General features: G+C 43.8%; 1 protein-coding gene across 4 annotated transcripts in view; it reads left to right on the top strand.

The window, feature by feature from the left end:
* Positions 1-2494: 2494 nt before the first annotated feature.
* Positions 2495-22908, top strand: part of ZNF516 (zinc finger protein 516) — a 102111-nt gene continuing 81697 nt past the window's right edge. For 2 of the 4 annotated variants that reach the window (XM_088061135.1, XM_088061144.1), the window contains exon 1: positions 2495-2610. The gene's annotated coding sequence lies outside the window, so the exon portion shown is untranslated. Of the gene's footprint in view, positions 2611-2684; positions 2762-4921; positions 5045-22908 lie in introns of those variants that run through there. The other 2 variants (XM_014257232.2, XM_088061139.1) reach the window with 2 other exon arrangements.

Below are 22908 nucleotides of genomic sequence, written 5' to 3'. Positions count from 1 at the left end.
AGGACATCTCCTGGAAGATTTCTGGCAAACATAAAATGAGTAAACTGTCTGCAAACAAATTAGTCACCCATGGAAATGGTACATTACTAACAAATTGAAAATTAAGAACATCATCTCCACCTGAAATTTCTAATGACATTGATGATATTATGCAAATATATCCTGCATATCTTTTGAGTCTATAAATTCTTACACTGTTTCAGTTTTGCTTTTAAAACCCAGAAGTGCTGGGCTCAGCAGAAGAAATGTGAGAAAATCTCCTATTTAAAATTACATGGACAGAGGAACTCTGCTGGTGACTTTCCGTGAAATTAATATACCGCTTGATTGTTTTTAAGGTCTCTGCATCTTCTGAATTTTTAATTGCCTTTCCATTAAAGTGGAATACCCCTCGTGTACTAAGCTTGAGATGGGCTCTCCAGTCCTTTCATCCTTGTAGCCTCCTATTTCCTTACAGGAAGAAGGAGTACAAGACCGGGCCCTATGGAAGCAAATATGGAAATTATCAAGTATTTGGAGCATTACTCTGTCAAGTAATAGAGCAAGCACTGTATTGTGTATTCTCATGTTTTGCTGTCTAAGGAAAAGAATCTGTACAGACTCTGAGAGAAAAGGAGTAGGTCATAAAAATCACATTTTTAGGTAGAGGAGTTGAGAAGTCTCATGCACCTTTCATTGCTCTGACTTGTCAATTTTCACCATATGGAAATTGTTAACTTAATACTGTAGTTCTAAATACTGCCCAGGAATGCTGATTTATAATGGATTTCTTACTCTTTGTGTAAAGAAATGCTAAAGTACTATATAAACTGTGATTAGAGAATCTACACGCCTGTGTTATAGGTGTGTGCCTGGGGTGGATTCTTCAGGCTCAGAGGGGTGACATCTGCGTTGGTCCACTCACAGGTAAATCTGGCACCAGTAAACTCAGAATTCCCACAAAATGCTGCACTTCTGGAGTAACCCAATTTGGCCTGCAATTGAAAAAGTGTGCAGGAAAGATGCTGATGCATAGAGGACAAAATCCAGACATTCCAGATGCGTTATTTACTACTGAGGCACATAAAGACACCACGTTAATGTAACAAAGCTGCTTTTGAAGAATAGGCAATGTGCATTTTTTAAAGTGCGTCCTCTTTATACTTTGACCAGCTGCTATGCACGTCTAGTTATTTTTTTCCTGTAAATTAGAATTAAATTTGATTGTCCCAAATACATCCCACTCAGGCATTCATGCTGAAAGCAGCAACAATTGTCAATGACCTTTAACACGCCTGCTATACAAATTAGTGCAGATCATTAATCACACATAGCTTACATTTTATGATTCGTGTATCCTTCATTACCAACTTTCCCCTGTCGCTCGCTGCCCCCCACCCCCACCCCTTCCCTTTATTGCGAGGGTTCTTGTAATAACGACTGGAAAGGGCAGGATTTAAAGCGTCCCCCCGCCCCAATTTCGTTTTCTTCTCATTGCCGGAGCAGTTCGCGTCCCAAGTGCAAGACGGAGAGAGGGCGGCGCGGGGCCGGAGCGCCCAGGAAGGGCCGGGCCGGGGGCGGGGGGCGACTGCGGCGGGGAGCTCAGAGCTGGGGTGTCCGGGGGCGATGGGGTTCTGCCGGCCGGGGGAGTCGAGATAACACCGTCCCTCCGTCAAAAGTGCTCCGTGTCAATTGTACGTCATCGCACATTACGAGACAAAGAAAGAAAGAAAGAAAAAAAAAAAAAAAAGGCTCCATCCACACCCTTGATGTCTAGTACCGAGCGTTAAATTAGGCTTCCCAGCCATAGACTAAACACACTCCCCTCGCCTGTGGCACACACAGATTTGGCGTGATTAAACCGAGCTTCGCAAACAGGGAGGAAAACAAGAATTGAACTTTTCAGCCATAGGAAGGAGGCGGGGGGGACGACTAAGGGGGGCTTTTTTTGTTGCTTGTTTTTTATTTTTTCTTTCTATAGCCATATGGCAGATTGATTTGTTCGGAGGTCTTTCAACTTCCCCAGCGTGGCTGTTCAACAGTATTCCTCTTTGATCTTGATTGAGGACTTTAATGTTGTTGTTTCTGCGCATTTCAATAGATCCATAAATATTTTACCAGTGGAATTCGCCAAAAAAAAAAAAAAAAAAAGTTTCTCATAGAAATGCATCTGGGGCAACTCCAGCCCGCACCTTTCGCAGCAGAGGAGGTACGTGGGAACCGGGGCGGCGGTGGGCAGAAGCGCCACTCCGCGGTGCCCGCCTTCCTCCCCCCCGCGCTCCCGCAGCGCCCGGGGGCGGCGGCACCCGCGCCCCAACTTTGCCCCGCGCAGACAATGGTCCCCGGCGTGTGCGTGCGGGCTCAGCACCGGCCACAGCAGCGCTGCCGCCGGGGGACGCGCGGCGGCGGCGGGGGCGGCGGCGGGGGGGGCGGGGCGCGGCGGGCGCGGCGGGGGCGGGGCGCGGGCGGGGGGCGCGGCGGGGGCCGGCGGGGCCGCCCCCGCCCGCGCCAGTGGAGCCGCTCGGCGGATCATGTGCAGCGCGGCGCCGCTCGCATGCGGCGCGTGGTTTCACCTTCAGCGCGGCTCGGCGCGCCCTTCCCCGAACGCTACCGCCGCCGGCCGCGCAGGAGGTGATGGGGCGGCGGGGCGGGGGAATGGCCGGGGGGGCGGGGGGGGTCCTCGGGCTGTGCCCCTCGGGGGGGGAAAAAAAACCCCTTCAACTTCACGCTTTCCCCCGGGTACGGGGACTGTCCCCCCGGTCATCGGAGCAGCTCCAAAATGGTAACTTTGCGCTGTTCCGCGAGGAGGAGGTCGGGTTTGCTGCAGTGGTGGTGCCGGGGGGTGGGGGAGCCCTGCGGGCTCCGGCAGCCTTTTGGCTTTGTACGCTCCGTCAGGGGCGTTGAGGGGGGGCGGATTGCGATATTAATCCATTAAGAGACAAAGAACAAATTGCCGCACTTTAAAGTAAAAAGCTTGGGCAGAAGAAGGAGGGTGATGGGTCGTCGAGCCCCGAGTAGCCACTTCAATTATTAGCAGTGGGTTGTTCCCCCCCTCCTTCCTCCCCCCACCCCCGCTAACATCGATCCAGCGTGTGCGTGAAATGCCCGATGTGGGGCTGTGTCCGTGTGTTTCCCCCCCTTGTTTGCGAGTCGCTCTCGGTTCCGTGGCGAGTCGGTCGCTGCGTGATCCCCGTTAGAGAAGTACACAGTTTATCAAAGGAAGTTGGGGGTGGGCGGGCAGAGAAAACAATTATTCACGTATAGACAGCGAGGAGGACTCGGAGGACAATGTCTCCGTAGCGATTATTTCCAGAAGAGGAAAAATAGCCCGTTTGATGTGGGTGGGGTGGGGGAGGAAGGGAGGCAGGGATTTTAATGTATATGTTAAAAAAAAAAAAAATGGGGGGGGGGGAATCGAGAGGAGGGAAGGAATGGGAGAGAGATAGAGAAGGGAGGGATAGAAAAGAAGAATAGAAATAACGCAGTTCCAGACATTTTGTGCTATAAAAGCTTTCCTCCTCCTCGTCCCTCCCTCCCTCCCCCCATTACTATCTTCGGTGATCATTAGCATAGCGCCGAGTCGCGATCCTAATGCGAATTAAGCACTTGGGCAAGTTGAGGAAACTTTGGATGGGTAAACTTTGCAATGAGGGAAGAAGGTGGGGTGCTGAAAGTGGCAGTACGTGTGGGGAGGCGTGTGGAGCATGACAGCCGGCCGTTGTTTTTCCCCTCAAACCAGCTAACCTCTGCAATTAGCTGCTGGAGACAAACCCTGTGTTTTAAGCCGAAAAGTGTCGGTTTGGAGTCAGCACCATTTATTAGGAGCGTTAATAAGCTCCCAGCAGCAGACAGGGATCTTCTGGGGAATGCGCATTGTGTGTGCCCACAGCTTATCCTTTACATTACCCCTATAGCATACGGAGCCGCTCGGGCACTGGACGTGCAAATATCATTTTGCTCGGACTATTTTCGAAACATTAATTCTGTTCTTTATCTAATCCAGATGCAGGGTTCCCCTCCCCCCCACCGCCCCCCCCCGCCCCCCCCCCATTTGCTGCCTTATTGTTGGTGTACATTTTCTGAAAAGGCGACTGGTGTAACCTGTGGAATTTGAAATGCAAATAAAAGCCTGTGGGAGTTGAGGCAGAACAAATCAGCATTTATAAAGTGAAAAAGATTTAATGTCTTTGAAACCACTGCGAGATTTATTTTTTTATTTTTTTAAATAAGAACTGAATCGTGACGTCAAGTCGTTTGGGAAAGGTTTTTTAATTTTTTCTTTTATACGTCTGAAACGCGGGTATGCGAAGTGCTTACAGGAAAAACAGATTACAAGATTAACATCTGTTAACATGATCGTTTATCTCCAGCCAAAAATAGGTCAGTCCTTTCTTAAGGAAACACGATTGCTGGGCGCATGATTAAATAATGAAATTAGGCTGATGAGTTCATAAATTAGACGCTGTGTCGACGTGCGTTAGGATCCGACCTGTGACAAAAATACGTAATTCGCGGTCCGCCGGCGAGCGGTGCGGGGTCAAAGTCCCTTTTTGGGGAGAGGCGCAACTCTCTCGGCGCCTCCTCCTCCTCTTCCTCCTCCCCTCGCTCCCCATCGCCGGGCGCTCCCCGCTGTCTCCCCGGCTGGGGAGCCGAACTCTCCCAGAGAGCGGAGAAGTTTCCTCGGCGGGGAGGGACGCGGGGGGTGCCGCGGTGAGGGGGGTTGGGGAATGGGGCCGGACGGCCGCCGAGCCGAGCCCCCGCCCGCCCGCGGCCCCGCCTCGCCGGGGCGGCCCCAGCCCGCGGGCCCGCCCCCCGCCACCGCCCGGCCCGGCCCGGCCCCGCGCAGCTCGGCCCCGGGGTGTCGGGGCGCGGCGAGGTGGGACGAGGAGCCGCCGTGCCGCCGCCTTCCCGCGGCCTTCCTGCTGCCCTGCCCTGCCCTGCCCTGCCCGGCCCGGCCCTGCCCGGCCCTGCCCGGCCCTGCCCAGAGCGCACCCCCGGCCGGCCTCGTTACCGCTGTCCCCTCGCCGTTCGTCCCGCAGCGCTGGGATCCGGCTTTTTTTTGGAAGTGGGTGCAAAAGCGCCTTTATGACACAGCTCCTCGGGGCTGGCGGGGCCATCGATATTTTGATTTTTGTGGGGCTTATTTTAATATTTTTTTCTACTTTGAGGCGAATTCGCCGGTTTCTGGAGAGTCTCTCCCCGAAACTGGTTGGTGGGCGCCGTGCTCAGGGCCGGCTCTTCGGCGGCCGGGGAAAGGTCCCAGAAGCCCGCCCGGCAAAGGGCCGCTGCTGTGCTTTGGCCCCATGCCACGGACTTTATTTCATGCTTGCTGCACTAAATGAGTTAACAGCCAAAGGGTTTTTCATTAACTCGACTTGGCAACCGTGTATTTCGTTGGCTTTCCCCCCCCCCCAAAAAAAAAAAAAAAACCAAACCAAAAAGTGTAATTTTAAGCAAAAGCTGAGCGGCATAATACGGGTTGATTTTGATTTGGGAGGGAGAGTATTTTTCAAAATTTTTTGTCAGCTTTCCCTTGTGTCCCCGTGGTCAGTCACGGTGTGTGGGTGGGATGATAGCCGAGTTTTGTGAGATGTGCTGTGTGTCCTGATTTTTGACCATTGCTTGCCAGCGGTGTTTGAAGGCCCTGTGTGTCCTGGACCAAACAGAAGGATGCTGACCCTGTGGCAGGGCAGTGACCTTCAGCTGTCTGCCCTCAGCGCCACGAGGGACATGTGGATGGGGCTGGGGGAAGCGTGTACATGTGTGGGCTGGGGAGCTGGATTCTGCATGCAGGGCAGGTGCATGCAGGGCTGAGGGGTGTTGCGGCAGGTGGACAGGAGTGTGTGTGCACAGATGCAGGGCGGGGATGGGGTATGTTGCACTGCTGCATGGGAGCCAGATGTGTGTGCTGGTATGTCCTGCTGGGTATGTGTGCACAGCACAGTGAAGCTCACATGGTTGCGGGGTGGTGGAGTACTTCATTGAAGCAGGTGCGTGTGTGTGTTCGTGTCCCCCCTGTTTGTAGCTGTGTCCCATGGGCAGGTGTGGGTAATAGTGCATGTTGAGCTTCTCTAGTGAGGCCCCCATGTACTTGTCCCCCAGGCTGGCTGCTGACAGTGGGCTGAAAATAACTGCATTGTAAGACGTGTTGGCTGTTTTTTGAGGGGGGAGCAGTGCCAGGGAGGGGTGCTGGTGATGGGAGCAAAAGTTTCATCTTGGTGGAGAGTATGTTGGTAGTTTTGCTCCAGTAGTTTTGTCTGTAGCAGCTGGCCGGGATGAGTTGTCTGACAGTGAATGTTGTTGCTTTGTTTCTCTGCCTAAGTGTCCTTCACTTCTGTCACAGCAAACTCACAATCATCAGCTTGGTCATCTGCTACTCTGAGCATCCCAACTTTGTCTCAGTAGGGTGGGCACAGTGGTTTTTGGAGCTTTCCTCCTGTTGAAACTGGAAGCTGGAGTTGCATAGGAGCACCTGTGGTGTAATTAGTATCAAGGTGCAGATATTCCAGGAGGCATCTTCAGTTTCACAAGAGTAGCTGCCACAGCTGTCTTGAGTGAGTTCTGTATAATAAAGTCTTTCGCGTGGGGCTCTGTGTTACTGGCACAAGCACACCTTTACTAATTCCTGGTGTAAACTGGCTTTTAGCTATCTCTAGAAGTTCTTGCCTGGGGTTTGTTTTCAAGCCTTTAGTTCCTATAAAACTTGAGTGCTGTTGAAGTGACACCTAGTTAGTGATAAGTACTGTGGAGTCTGTGTGAACAATAGGGCATTACAGCCCTCCCTCCAAACTGTTAATATGCAAAGATAATGCTTAGAGAAAGGAGAAAAAAAAATAAACCATCAGTGAGAATAACGTTGACCTAAGGAATGATCTAAAACATGTTTAAAGAGAGGAGTGATCTTTGTTATCACGGTGCCTATCTAAGTTTAACACAACCTTCTAAACTCCTGTACCAGACAAACGATTATTTCTCTGTGCATCATAGAAAAGGATTTACTGGAATCACTAGGGTGAAATCTACCTCCTGTTACTTGCAAGTGACCTGAATAACTCTATCTGCCTAGAATGGAGCAACATTTTGTAGATTAAAATTTTCTTGTGGCAATGACTAATGTATTTACTTGTAAAAATAGGTTGATTGTACGATTTTATAATTGGTCATAGTATCATGCTGTCACCAAGATTTAATAATAGCAATTATCAGTAAGAAGTGTTTACTGAAGAAGTTGAAAACGATTGTGCCGTTGTTCTGAATCTCTCCCTGTTGAATTGATCCTCATTTTAGCAAAGGAGGATGTCTCTGTCTTAACATCATAAAGATCAACTTCAGAAGCTGGGCTGTTGGTTTTAATTGACTGAAAAATGCATTAACTTTAAAATGCACCCTGCTGTGGGTGCTTATACCAGAAGGGGCAGCCTGGAAGACTGATAGAAATGGTGTAGTCACCAGCTCTTGAGAACTTTGGGCAACGTGCTTATTTGGGTTTTTTTGTTAAGGTCTTTATGTGCAGGTGACTTCAACAGTTACCTTTAGTTACCTATAGCTATTATCTTTTTCTTAATACGTATATATGTATGTATATATACACATATATACATATGTATAGTTGTAATTACTGATAAGTATTATCTGTCTATAGTTACCCGTAAGTATAGTTATCAACAGTTACCTATCTATAGTTCTCTGTGAGTAAGATCTGATGAGTTTTATGCTGAGGTCCCATCTAATGAAGAGTATCTGTGTTTAGTATGATCCAAAACCAGTTGGCTTTGGAAGGTCTAACTTCTGTGAAGACTTCAATTTGTGCCAAGAACTTCCAGGACTTCTCTGGAATTACATGCAGTATGCAGAATGATCCAGTGCATAAGCTTTCGTTGAGACCAGTGATGAAGTGTGTATGTGTGTACTTAAACTGGAAATTTGGGTTTGACTATACTGTTTCTTAAAGTCATCAAAATAGAAAGCTGAAATGCTAAGTGATTGCATTTTGCAGGAAGCAACTTGTCCAAGCTTGTAAATTTCACAAGAAAAATGCCTGTTTAAGTTTTTGAGACACAAGTATGAATTTGTAGATACATACCTTTTAAGACTGAATTGGCATCGGATTTCTGCACAGAAAGGAGAAATGGACTTACTATTGTTTTTCACAACCATGTGATATTCTTTAGTTGGATAAGGGCATGTACAGCCATCCTGAAAATTAACGTGTTTTGTGAGAATCCACCGCTGCCCCATAATACGCACCCTTTCCACTCCCATTGACTACTGGGAGTTGCATGACGGTGATTCTGGGTGAAATTACAGTTTCTATATGTGTATCTGAAATCCTTACTTACACTGGCAGTTAATCAACTAAAACTTATTATGGTCATTTTTTTTTTCCCCTCTAGCCATAAACTTAATCCAGATACCTAATCACAGTGTAGCAAAAAAAAAAAAAAAGGGGAAAAAAAAAGTCACATTTATTTGATTAGATATCTGCAATATAAATATTTGAAACTTGGAGCAACATTGCTTTTTCAAAGCAGACATCTTACATGCTGCAAATATTTATACACTTCAGTGCTAGGGTAAAGCTGTTCTGACTCAGACACCGAAAGCAAAGTTCTGTTTTTCAGTTACCCACTGTAACTGCACAGAAACTCTGTACAGTATTTGGGAGTTAGAACGACTTAACAGATAGCACTGTTGTTGGTTGTCATTTCTATGTTAAAAGTAAATGGAACTTCCTTTCCTTTTCCAGCAGGAACAATTCTAGTAAATATTATATTAGTGAGCCCGCATTAAAACTTGAGAGTGGATAATGGTCCAGGTAGTTAACACTGCCATGGCTTTCATTAGGATGATGACTTCATTACAAATGTTTACTTTCATTACCTAACTGTTAGTCAGCAAATGTTTGGTCTCTTGATCTGCTGAACCTGCTTTGCCATTTGAAGCCAGCAAGCTCTCTTTTTTTTTTTGGTGTGACGATTACTCAATGCTGGTTGTTCATTTTTTGATGTTGTTTACATCTTGGTTATCTGCAGAGGCCCATCAACATTGTTACACACTTGGTGTTAGCAGTTTCTCCTTGCGTTCCTGAAACTGCATTACAGCAACAGCGCTTCCCCAAATGAATGCAGGGCTTTAAGCGTGTGTTCTGAGATTAAATTAGTGTGCGGATGGACAGAACTTGCATCTCCTAAATTGCTACCCAACTATTTATTGTCTAATAAATTCTAGCAGGTCTCACAGCAGTAGCACACATCTGCTGTAAGGTAAGTTGTTTATTTACCACTCCCAAGTTGTGGGCTAACACTGCACAGAATGTCCATGGCAGGGACACTGAGGCAGGGGCTGCTGAAGACTTGTCTAAACTGTTTTAAATCATGGAGGAACAGAGGCTCTGATCTGTGGATTCAAGGCTGCTTACCTTCTGACAACTACTTAAAATTCATTTTTGCTAACCTTTCATTTAAGTGATTGCTTATGGAAAAGAACTTAATTTTTATCAGCAGAGTATTATGTTGCTTAATGCTTGTTCAGCAAAATCCACATTTCATTGTGGGCTGTTGCAGAAGCTGTAGGCCTGGCATTACTGTTGTACTGTTGTGGTAAACCCAAGGTAACTTTAGTTGGGTGACTCTGAATTTACAGCACTGGATGTGGGAATGAATTTAGCACACAGCACTTAGCTCCTAATTAAAGCTTATAGTATTACATCCGTAATCAGGGCACTCTTAGAATCTCTAAGAAATTACTTTTTCCTTTGTCTTCTCTTCTCCCTTTTCTTTCTTGTCGTATCACTGTGTGGTGTTGGGAGCTTGCTTCTCCATGTTGGGGCTTCATATTTATGTCCCAAAGGAAGTGCTTTCCAGCAGTGTACTTCAAATTGCAAAGTAGAAAAATTTTGTGGCTCCCTAAATCTTCAAGGCCAGTTTCTAAAATGATCTAGCTTTTAATCTTCTTTTCAAAGTAAAATAAAAACTACAAAGCATATGTAATTATAATTTGTAGCTATTTTTAGACTCCTGACATGTTTCATTTACAGTATAATGATAAAAACAAATAGCACAGAGGCTAGACAGACAATTTTCAAACCAACAGCATCCACTTCAGCTACCCTGTGTGTGTTTCATACGTGTTTCCTTTGGTTCTTTTTTTTTTTGTTGTTGTTGTTCTTTTTTTGGTTGGGAGTGTACCGAAACTGTATGTCTCAGTACACGCTGGGGGGTGCAGAGAAAATGAGAGCTCTGTCTGTCGGGCAGGTCCTGTTGTGAGTGTTTGCTGAAAACCGGATCGTATGTCGGTGAGTTTGAACGCACTGCACACACACAGACAGACACACGCACGCATGCTTTGCTTTTCCAGCAGGTATAATAAAGGAAGAACGGTGAGTTGGCTCGTCACTATTTTTACATGGCATAGAAATGCTTTTTATGGGGATAAAGCTGACTGAATAATAATTTTTTCTTTTCTTTTTTAAAAAGATGGTGAGCAGGGAAGTGGTGTTAGTTTTCAGTAAAGAAAGAGGGAGAGAAGCTGGTGGAAATTGAGGTGTTCTAGTCACAATTGTAGCCTAATTTTAAAATGGTCACGTTTACTTATTTAAAAATAGATTTGGGAATGAAATTAGCCACGTTCTTTGTTTTTAAAAGGGTAACGTGTGTGCACTCACCATATGGTAGCATTTAACCCATATTGTATGAGCTGACAACAAGTCACATTTATTCTCTGATTTATTTCAGTGTTTCAGAATGTTCTTTTTCTGAAATCTGGTACGATAAAAGATGCATTTAGGATTGTGCAATGTAATTGACTGTAGCTGTTTTGCCTCATTGTTACAATGATACCAGGTTCATGAGTAAGCAATATTTTTCCCTCTGAAATAATTTCCTTAAGAAATAGTCGTTCTCTGAATGTTGAAATGGTTTGCGGGAAGAGTTATGAACAATAGCCAGTGACATGGTGTGTTGTAAAGGATTGCGGGGCGAGGTGTTACAGTCTCTGCTGGCTGAAACTAGAGCTGCTCCTTTGATGGTTGAGTATGTGCTTGCAAAGTCTTTCTCCCCCTCCCCTCATCCACCAGTCTTTGCACAGAGGTTGTTTAGTTGTCTATTTTAATGGATGCATTTTGGCTTCCTTTGTGGTAGACTGTGAGGCACCTGTGTTGGTGAGCTGGTACCAGTATTGGCAGCCACAAGTATGATAAAACTATGAATCAGACGACTTAGGGACTGACTTAAACTGTGCAATTAGGGAAATAAGATACCTTATTTTCCCTTTGGATTTCCTTGGGAGGTGTATTTTTAGGCTTCCTTTCCCCTGTGCCATCCTATCTATGCACATCTTTGGGGTTTCAGATGAGGCTCCACTGCAAAGTCCCAAAGTGTGCAGTAAAAGGAGTTAGCCTTACACAGTACATTGCGTGAGAAGTTTCAAAAGTCGGTGTCACTCCTCACTGAGGTACCAGTTGCTCACCATCTGTCTCTTAAAATAATTTCTTTTAACCTTGGGACTCTAAAATATTTCAACAAGGTTATTCGCATGTTTGTTTGAAGTGTCTATAAGTGTACTGAAAAACTGCTAAGCTTCTAATTTCAACGTGGTGTTTGAATACTAATGTATACCAATTAGGAATGGCTGATGTTGTAATTTATAGAAAGTTGAAAGGAGCATTAAACACCACCCTTCCAACACTAAATACAGCTTTTCCTCCTGTGTGTAGCTGCCTATGTGAAACCAAGGGTCTGTCCTCCAGATTGTTGTACTACCATGTTGATACATCCTTGGATAAACCATCAGGCTCATGTATTATCACATCAGTCCCTTTGCAACATCCTGTGTGTAACTGTACCTTTAGCTGATTAACACAATGCTTTCTTGGTACTGTTTTTGATGGCTCTGTGAATGCTTATTTTAAGACCTTTTTTAAAGGAATGTTTTCATCACTAAAGAGAAGAGCTGTATGAAATCTATAAATACTTACTTTAATTAGATTTGCTCTGTTTGTCTCTTTTTTTCCTTTCCCTCCAGATAAATTTTACCTCAGTAATGAATGCTGTGATCTTCAATGCATAATTTATATTGACATTAATAATGATAGTTGGAGAATATTTTAATGCCAGTTTGAGAAAACATGACAATTTATGTTGATAACCTTGGTCCCATTAAATTAGAACAGATTTTAGTAGAGAGCTGTGACTATCAGTGGTATGATGAAATAACCCACTTCTTTTCATTGTGGCAAGCATATTGGAGAGTTCATCTTATCATGAGCGGTACATACCAGGTGTCAAGTGACATGCCAGACACACAGCTTTGCTTCTGAATGACTCTTTCCAATTAGAAAGTAATGGCTTTAACAGGATCAACCAAGTAATCGGAGTCTGTCAGTTCTCCAGTGCCAGGAGGTGTATATTTGCAAATGTTATTTATTTATCTGCTTTTTAATGAGTTGCAAAATTGTTGGTAACCTTGAGTAAATTTGGGGGGTGGTGGAAATACTATGTGGAAATTGTGGGATTAATGGTTTAGCAGTTGGGATTAAAAATAGTCTCAGCAAATTACCCTGTTGATACTGAAGCCAGAATCTGTTAATGGGGTTACAAGCAGATTGGTTTATCGGTCATTTATTTTCTAGGTTGATTAGGGATTATAGGTTGCCATCACAGAAGTAAGCAGTGCAAAAGGCGAGGATTGCTAATATTTTGCTTCAAAGTTTCATGCACTTAGAAGGAGGGTGTCTGGAACTCAGAAGCGGTTTCTAGATTGTGGGCAGACTTTCTCCTCAGATTTTTATATTCTGAAATAGATGTCTAAGTAGCTTGGCTCTTGTAAAGGGGTGGTTTGGCTTGTTAGAAGTCTTAAAAACAGTACAAAACAGGAATCTCTGAAATTCATGTAGGCCACTAAGAAAATTTTAAATGCCTGCTGTTGAATTGCCTACTGTTGTGTCTCCTGTCTCAGTGCAGAACCCAGGGCATTTCTTACTCAACAATGTGTATGATGTGCAATAGACTGATGGCTTTTGTGTGTCCTGTTCTAACCTGCAAACAAACTGTGTGAAGTTCTGCATAAAAAAATCCTTTAACTGCCACTCATTTATTGCAGATCACACATATGTCTCTGAGCTATGTACAGAGTTGCAAACCAGGGCATCCCCTCTGAGTCTTCATGAAAAGATGACACCCATGATGAAACCTTTCAGATATTACTCTTATCTTCTGCTGTCTAGTTCAGGAGATGCTGTGACTTTCACACTCTTTGCTACCTTGTCCTGATGTACAGCTTGAGATAACATAGTGACATTTATTTGGCTTTTCAATATTTGATTAGTCAAATGCAGTGAAATAGCAGGTGAACATTTCTGCAGCTTTTTAGCTAGAAGGTGGAGCACTGCACAAGATTAGTGGAAAGACCCCTAATTATTTTTATGTCCTTGGCTCTGACAGAAGATAAGGGAGAGAACAAGAAATTTAAGAAGAGAAATGCTGACTTGGTTTGAGGAGTGAAGATACAGCTTAAAAGGAATCCTATGGGCACTGGCTGATCGGGCAGGCTGGCAGAAGGGAAGGAAATGGGGTCCTTGAGATGTAAGAGATCAAGCTAATTCCTTACCCTTCTAAAGATTAGCTCTTCTTCTGTTCTTGCAGAAAGCTTGTCCAAGCTTCCTGCAGGTTCTAGATGGATATCCAAGGACCGAGACTTGTATCACCAGACTGGAGAGGAAGACAGATAAGTTACCTGCTTAATGTGGCTCTTCTGTGAGTTTTGTGCTCCTGGAGAATGGGAGAGAGAGCATAATGGACTTGCTGAATGATGGTCAGGGCAGTGACAGGGCAAGTGACAGGGTCAAGAAATTTGTCTGAATTTTGGTTCAAATCTTTTCTCCTGCAATTCAGTTTGCACACCAGTGTGGGTTACTCTGGAGTGTGTAGGGAGCCTAAAGCTGTCCTGCTGCCTCAGTGGGATTGGGAGTGCTGCCCTCTGAGTTGGTACTTCCCCTGAATAGGGGAAAAAAATCTCATCACTTGGTACAGTCTCTGTCACCTGTGATCCCCATGGAAGAAGAACACTATCTTTTAAACTAAACTCTCTTCAAGATGTAAGAAAAAGGACAAGATGATGAGAGTTGAGAGTCTGTCAGCTAAGAAGATGCTAGACATGAGACAGATTTTTGTTTCCTTAAACATCCAATTTATTCTGCTTTATTCATTGTATTGTATACTTTGAAGAAGATAACAGTATTTGAAGGGCTAAAATCTCAGTTTTTCATTCTAATATGCAAAATTAAGTTTTGAACTTGCATCTTCTTTTAAAAAGAAAATATCTATGTAGGTATAGCAGTATGTGAATGTAGTAAAATAATTTTGTGGATGAATAACAAAAATGCTCTCCACTCCTATTTTCCTCCATGCTGTTAGGGTCTAATGGATTTTCCCTAGCACAACTCACTTCTTGTGGAATCTTAGAGCAGCTCTGTGAAGTTTATCGAAGTTTATTGAAGACCAGGTAACCAGAATTACTCCTTGTGTAATTCCACCCACAAGTAAGGTAATTACACCTTGTGTTGGGGATAGCGGAGCTATGCCAGTATGACCTGGTTCACTTGTAAAGATCTCTCAGCTGTTCCATGTCTGGCAATAGTGTCGGTCTCTTAGCTCAGAAGTGATGAAGAGCTGGTGCAAGCAGCAGGCACAGCAAAAGCTGGAGGAGAAAAAAACAGGGCGTGATCAGCTGAACACAGCCTTAAAGTAAAAAAGACTGTAACAAGATCATGCAGAAATAAGGAGGAGGAAATGGGTGTTTGGAGGGGCTGTGGGTGGAGAACTGCTTTCCCTTATACCAAGGAACGCTGAGTTTCTGCAGGTGGGTGTCTTTTTTCATCAGAAATCGCCAGGGCTGGAATCTGTAGTTTTCTGCGTTAAGGTAGTAAAAGAATCATTGGCCTTTGGTGATACTTTTGTTCATGAGTGGTGAGGCTGAGGTGGTGGCCAGAGCTCCCCGGTCATCATTTGTTGCTGGATGTCGCTGTCTGGGATGCGTTAATGGAGTCTGACTGAGATTTGTTTCCTGTGGTACTGCTCTGCTAGGTAGTCTCTGCTGTCCTGCAGCAGCACCAGAATGAGACAGGGTGTGTGCAGAGCTGTGTAGGAGCAGGATATGGGAGATGCCTGGTGTTTTGTCTGGTGCTTAGCATGTGCAGTCCTGCTTCATCACAAGGAGCCCTGGGAGAAATTAGAGTGGTGGTGGTTGTGGAGAGATGTTAAACAGAAGAAGAGGTGGTTGACCGAGCATATGTGTTTGCACGTGTGTGAGGTAACTGAATTTTTCTTCTGTGTAGTTTCTTGAAGGGACTTAAAGACTTGGTTCTACTGCACAAATCACTGTTTATTGTAGACTCCTTTCCTGCCTCTTGTTCCTCAGGCATACTTTGCTCTGCAGTCCCTTTTTCGTGGCTGTTGCGCACTTCTGAACTTGAGCTGGTGTCAGCACTCAAAACTTGAAAGTGGCAGAGACTTGGGATGAGCGGGTGGATGTGGCATGCTGAGCATGAGAGTTTTTGGAGGAGGAATATGAAGTGAAGCAAGTTTGTATGCAGAATGAAAACGGGAGTGATCCAGGTGTTTCAAGGGGCCCATGAGAAGGATGAAGCTATGGTGAGGTGAGAAACCAGGCTGTTGGCACAGAAGGATTGGGAGGATGTCAGGCATGATGCGAACAGCCACCTAAGACTGATTAATTTTTAGCACTGGTATCAATATTCCTTAAAAAATAAATTGATGTTAATGAATAGAATTTGTTAGGACTAACTGGGTTCGTGAAAGATGTAAATCAGCAAAAACAGAAAAGAAAAAGCATTTGGGAAGTCTGTTGTTCATCCCCTGTCTTTTCTGTGAATGCTGTCATGAATCTGTCCTGAAAGCACATTTTCTAGACATGACTTTTATTGCTACAGCCTTGTAGCAGTAACTCTGATGACTTTTGCAAAGAATGTGCTGGGTATAATGTTTCTGCTCTCTTAAAAAGAAATAGTAGCTTTATGTTTTTAGCATTATAAAGGAGATAAAATGAGTACTTGCAACAGTTCCCTTTTCCAGGCTTCTGTTGTTCTGATCAGTTCCTTATGCTAGCAATTGTCCTCTACATCAAACCACAAGAAGATGGTCAGGTAAAGGTGCGTGGGAACACAGCAGGCATCTCTTTTTATCTACACAAAGTCAGTGGTTTAGGCTTACAGAAGATTATGATTTATCAAGAGAGTATAATTATAAGCTGTTGTCATATGGTGGCACCCAGTAGCAGTGATGATCTGTTGCTGTTGTTCTGGGATGTGTACAAACACACAGTAAGAATAAGTTCCAGGATTTGATTGTATCTCCTCTTTGTACATGTGGTTGTATGGATCCATTAAGGGGTCATTAAAGTTCTCCAAAGCATATCTGCTGTCAAATGAAATGCTAATAAATGTCTGTTAATTATCACAGTCCTCTTCACAATAATAAGTTATGAATTTAATGTGCATTTTACTACAGTGGGGGGAAGTGTCAACTTTGGTGTTTGATCCTCATCTGGCATTTGAATGTGTATGCATAATACAAGGCAAAAAATTTGGCCCGAGTCTTCCTGCTGCTGAAGGCTGCCTGTGTGGTGATCCTGCGGAAATGTCCTCTGCTCTCCTCCAAACTCAGCTGGTTTCTGTGCAGAAACTGGTCCTTCCCCAGGCTCACAGGAAAAGACCACCATGGGGCTCTGGTTCTGGATCACACCACAGGTGCCTAGAAATGTGGTCAATGCCTGCATCCCATGGTCATTCCAGAAATTAACCTGCTAGCTACCTGAAAAATATTAGGATGGCTTAGTACCCCTCTCTGTGTCCGTTACAGAGGGGTAGTAGGGAAAAGTCGTCACATAAGAGATCAGTGACCAAGGAGGAAAAGGTTTAGCATGCCATGTAGCATGGATATAATCATGTGAATACAACTCTCTTCCCTGGGGAAAAGCATTGTGTACGGAATTCTCTTTCATTGCAAAGATACTTTCCTTCTGCAAACAGCAGCAGCAACTTTCTGGTTTTGGTAATTCAGCATATTAGTAAGAGCTGTGTGGCATAGTAAATATGCACAGATATGAAGTTTACTTTTATGTATTTCCTGAGGAGTGCAACTGGAAGTGAAGTTGTGCCACATTGCGTGGACATGTAAATGACATTGTAATTTTCTTCTAGACAGTGGTCAGAAAATGATCCATGTTCCATCACTTTAGGACATTGCGTTAACTAAACTTTACTCAGTTGCTGTGCATTTTGGTGGTGTTTCTCCAGTTAATTTAGTCATGTTAGTTTAAATTTACATCAGCATGTATTAAACTAGAGCTTGGCATTAGGTGTGCTGAATATATGCTGTGGCATAGAAAGTGGAGCAGGATGACAGGGAACTGGGCTGTCAGAAGGAGGTGTGCTCATGGCATCTGTTTTGTGCCTCTTGAATACTGTATTTCAGCCCTGTATTCTCTGAATCATGTTAATCATGGTATCGGTAGGTACTCCCTACACCCACCTTATTTCTACCTTGAGGTCATGGCGTTAGGGTCATTATCTCACTTTCTGACTGCTTTCCTCTGTAAGCCATACTGCCTTGTAGCTTGATGATGAATTCATGGCTTTTAGGGAGTCATGTCTGCTCCTGTGCATGTGCACACACACACCCCCACTACAAAATAGCAACTTCAAAGCCCTCACTGGGTAATCTTCACTGACATCAGTGAGCACTTCTTACTCATCTGAGGAGCCTCGCTGACTTGAGGCACTTTCTCGTGAGTAGGAGTCTGCCAGTGTTAGCAGTGGTGGCCCAGCCTGGCCCCAGAGGGTGATGGTATGACTCAGTTACCCTAAGTTTGGCATTGCCTGGGCATGGGCATATACACACACATTCACAAAGAAAGAGAAAAAAAAAAAAAAAAAAAAAAGAAAGGTGTTGGTGTTACCTGGCCAAGATTTGGAAAACAAAAAAATGTTGGTTTTGTGTCTGTTGTTGATGTTTAAAGTCAGGCAGACAGACTACCTGCAGCCCTGTAGGTACAAGTGCCTCCTTGGCTGCACATAATGATGTGGGACTTAATGACATAAATTAAAAATGTGGAACTTAGTGACATAATGATGTTGCACTTACAGCAGTGCAACATGATGTGCTTCTGTCCCCTTGCCTCCTTCCTGTCACTGTGGGCTGGATTCTCCTCAACTCTTTGCCATCTCCACCTACTGTCATGGAGAGGTCAGGGGTATAGGCTGGGCCAGTTTGGTTCTCTGTTTATACAGGACATAGACCTGCATGCTCTGAATATATTTAAACAACAGGTCAGTTGTTAACAGAAAATGGTACATGCCTTGCTGGTTAATGGGAAAATGAGGGCAATATTGTCATGATGATGGCTTTAGAAACAGAGATTGTTTTCTGTAGTTCCTCAAGTATGACAGAAGACGTCTAGCTAAGTATTGTTAAAAAAGGTGCTTGCTAGAATAGTAGTATGATGAACTTAATGCCAAATATAACAGTACAGTTTAATAAAGTGACTTTGGAATCCTGTTGTCATTCAGTATTTCTGCTTCTTTTGTCTTGGTAAAGAACAGACTTTTTTTCTTTCCTTTTCCTATTTCCAGTTAGGAAGTATTTCTAGTCTCCTTCCAGAAGTAGGTTATCTGTAGTCCTCTATAGTTTTGAGGTTATGTATTAGCACACATCATATTATTAACCCTTGCAAGTCAGCATTGATTTTTGTAGTATAAGCACAGCATATGCTTATACACGTGGAAACAAAAGTCAGAGATGTATTTTAAAGCTTTAAAGGTGGATATGTGGTGTTGGCAAGAAGCAGAGTGTACCCTAAGGCAATCTTACATTGCCAGTTGGGATTTAATCTTTTATACTAGTAAATTTTATTGTCTAGGTTAAAAGCCAAATTCATTCAACCAAATTAATCTTTGGTTCTTTTCCAGTGTGGCAGAGTTTAACCAGGGACAAGTGTAGCTGTTTGGTTAAACATTAAAAGATGCCATTGATTTGATATTTTTTTAACTAATATTAGAGTGAACTCAAAATGGAAGGAGGTTTTACTTGCCAATAATAAAATGGATCTTTATTTATTTATTTGTTTATTTGATCAACATGCTTGTCATGAGTACAAAGCTTGTAATTTAAGACCCCTCCTTGGTCTAGCAAGCTGATCCCTATAGGCAGATGCTGGTGGCCACTTGGAAGTCTGTTGAACTGACTGCAAAGATTTGATCATGTGGATCAGTCTGCAATTTGGGGTTTAGTTTCAGAGACAATGATTCACTATTGCCTAATTTTGGAGCTCAAATAATTGCTTTGCTATCAGTTCTTTTTGAAGTGTTCTTAACTAGGGTGTAAAAGCAGGTAGTTTATGCTAAGTGTCAGGTGAAACAGTTTGTCTTCTGCATGAAACCACTGTGTTTATGTATCAGTGTAATGTGTGTAATCCATCCACAAGTTTATGCATTCAGTGTCCTCCTGGAAGTGTCAGAGACCCACAGTGCCCCCAAGCACTAGATTTAGTGTTTAATGCTCAGATGTAGTTTTCAGATCTATAAAGTGTCTTCTTCCTGCTCCCCACTGGCTGTATTTTTCAAGATGTTGAGGTACTTCGTACTCTTCCCAAGTCAGGTGTGATTTATACTGAGGCAGCCCACTGAAGTTATCCTAAGGGAAGCTGTCATCCTGAGGATGGTTAAAAGGCCTCGTTGGGCATGTGATGCAATATCAGTATGCAGGATAGCCCTGCTGCAGGTCGAGGGCTCCAGCCCCTGCTGATGCTTCTGCCCAGGAATCTGAAGGATGGCAGAGCTACATGTGCTAAGTCAGAAACAGAGGGAGCAGGCAGGAACGGTTGTTCCCTGTGCGTTTTTCTCAAAGCAGAGAGGAGAATGTGAAAGACGGCTTAGGAAGGCTAAAATACCAACTTCCATAAATAGAAAACAGCTTAATAAATGCAGTGCTAGCATAGCATAGGTGAAATCTTGTTGCCTGGTTGCTCCACGTGCCCCGTTGTGACAGCTGGGGTGGTTGAGCAGGGTAGCACTTACCTGCTCCCCTCTGCAAGTTTTCACGTTACAACTCCTATATGGATGTCTTCTGGCCAAAAGCTTCTCTCAGGCATCACTTTAGGAAGCATGTTTTGACACTGCCTGCTTGCATATGTGCTTAGAGGGAGTCACTGCAGGTGTCACTGCAAAGACAACTCTTCTCTTGTGTGTGGTTGAAAGGTTGCAAAGCAGTCACTGAGAATTACTTAGGGTTTGGTTTTTTCAAGCAAAACTAACATTTTTAATCATTCTTCCTCATTCTAATTAATCATTCTTCCTCATTAAAATGGCATGAATTTAACAAAAATATATATCAACATTGGATATATCTGGGAGGAGGTGATTAGTTTTGATATGAAACATTGGGTTTAGAGCACTCTATATCGAGGACATGGTATTACAAGTATAAAAAGTTTTGGGTAAACCAAAATGGTATTTTAACTTTGGGGTTTTTTTGTTTGTTTGGTGGGTTGTTTTTTTTTTTTGTGGTTTTTTTCATCAGTACAGTATGGAGTGGCTGATTCAATATTGAGAGGTGTGGTTTTTGGGTTTAGTTTTGGGTTTAATCCATGTGGAGTTTTTTGGGTTTTTTTGTGTTTGTGACACTGACATAGGTGATAACCAGGTCTGCTGAGAAACATCATTAACATGCTAGATGTCCTATGTAACTTTGCTAGGGTGAGGAGGAAGGGATTTGGTTGGGATGTAGCAATTGGCAAGAATGCTGAAGTGTGGTAAGACCAACTGGATGCAGTCACTGGGGTGCAGTCAGATTTGATTGTCATGTACTTAGTTATTCTTCCTGTGGTTACTGACAGGTGAGGCATCCTGCAGTGTAGCAGGCATCTGCATGTTTGAGCTAGGTCATACAGTACCTGATCTTACAGATCTAATAATCTGGGGTGGTTGCACAGCATAACAAAAAGGGTTTGCATCCTACTTCAGATTTATGAGATCTGTCTCTTAAAGCAGGGGGTTTATGGTATAATTACTCTGTATTTATATAACAATCACTTGTGGTGTAAGAGAGGTAGCTTATATAAACTTTTCTTTAGGATTGTTTTTGTTACTGTGAATGAAAAGTTGATTTATTTTTCTTATAAATAAAATTTGAAGGTAAGGTCAGGCTATTTTTTTCCCACGCACATAGGATGTAACCACTGCAGTGGTGCAAATTGCAACAAAGGTGGTGTTGTTTGATGCAGATTGAACAATATGGAAGGTCTGCCTTGTGCTGTGTGGGCCTCTTCTTCTTTCAAGACTTCTTTTCAGATTTCTTGAGCAGCCAGATCTCATAAGAAAGAGCTCCTGTCTCTCATGTCATGGTGTCTGTCTTTGTGGTAGTGGCTGTGCAGTGGAGGGCAGAGCCCTGGTGGAGGGGAAGGGGTGGAAGAGGTGGAGACATGAGGGCAGGGATATAGCCTGGAGGTGTTGGCTCACCTCCATGGAATCATTGAGACATTTTTGTTTGAGTTGGGGAGTGCTTTGAAGTCCTCTGGTGGAAAGCCTGCCTCCTTGCCCCTGTCTTTGCTTTCAGGTGGGTAGGTTTTCAACCTGTACTTCAGCAGAAGTGTAGGTTTAGCTGCCTGTGCTTTACACGAACAAAATGTTTCCTGTGGCAAACAGAAATCACATGCAGAAACCCATGTTTGATTTCTCAATTCTGAGTCTCTCTGTTCTTAAAAAAAAAATGGTTTTGCTCCACTTTTTTGTTCAACTTAAGTTTTAAAGGAAAATTCAAATTGTGCTTTTCAAGATCATGTAAAGTATTTCAGTCATTGTCTTGGCCAACAGAGAAGACCTGGGGGAGCTGGGAGCTAGAAGGGAAGAGAAAACAAAAGTACCTGTTCAATTAAAAATGCCGGTGCAGATTAAGGAATGTGTAGCATTTTTATGCCAAAATTCAAACATCAGTTTCAGTTCAGCTGTTGACACAGTCACTGCCCCTGTTGCAGCATCTGAGTAACTGTGAGGAAATACCTGAGTATCTCCTGGTTGCTGATGGTGTCTTGGTGACCTCATGCAGTGATGTGTGTTTTCTCCCACTGGTGCCTGAGCACACACTGCTGCCAGGGCTTTCCTCCATCCACACTGGACAGGGGTGAGCACTAGGCAGTCTCTGTGCTGCTGCCTATCCTTGATTGAAACTGTTGATGCCTCCCCTTGGTGCATGGAAGCACATTCCTGAATGTTGGACGCTGGCATTTTACTCTTCAGTTAGGAGTGAAGGCAGCCTTGTTGACCTTGGGCTTGCAAGAGTCGCTATCCTAGTGGGTTTTATGGGGTTTCCTTCTTCTGATTCTGTTTGTTTTTCAGTAGCTGAAGCTTGCCGCTGTTCGAATTTTGAGAGTGAAATTTTAATTGCTAAATAAAACTTCAGTTATTTGTATAAATTATGAGGAAATCAGTTAACAGCTTTGTGTTTCTTACTTTTCTGGTTATGCCTACTAGGAAACTTTAAGGAAATATATGAAGCTGTCAAGGCTGCAAAAGCAAGAGAGTCTTGTTCTTGAAGAGAAGAGACTTGGATAGCTCATAAAATCACAGCCTTTGGATGCTGCAGAGAGGGAAATTGAAGTCATTATGACATTATGGCAGAGAGTGTCTGATCTGCCAAACTGTCAGTGTTTGATGGACGTGGTATCTACTGACACAATGCTGCACGAGTGCCAGCCAGTTTCTCTTTCTGTCAGCGCAGTGTTGATACTGCCAAGTGCCTGTTACTCCCTCGAACTGCTGCACGTGTAGAAAAAGCTGCTGATCAATACAATAAAAGGGCAGTTTATGTTTGGTGATTATCAAATGCGTATTGATCTGTCTTTCGGTTATGGGTGTGTAAC

The sequence above is a fragment of the Pseudopodoces humilis genome, chromosome 1, assembly GCF_049639895.1.
Source record: "Pseudopodoces humilis isolate 2021_Gansu_Grassland_sample_001 chromosome 1, ASM4963989v1, whole genome shotgun sequence".
In the NCBI taxonomy this organism is placed as follows: Eukaryota; Metazoa; Chordata; class Aves; order Passeriformes; family Paridae; genus Pseudopodoces; species Pseudopodoces humilis.
The sequence above is the reverse complement of the archived record's forward strand: the minus strand, read 5'-3'. Positions and strand labels throughout refer to the sequence as shown.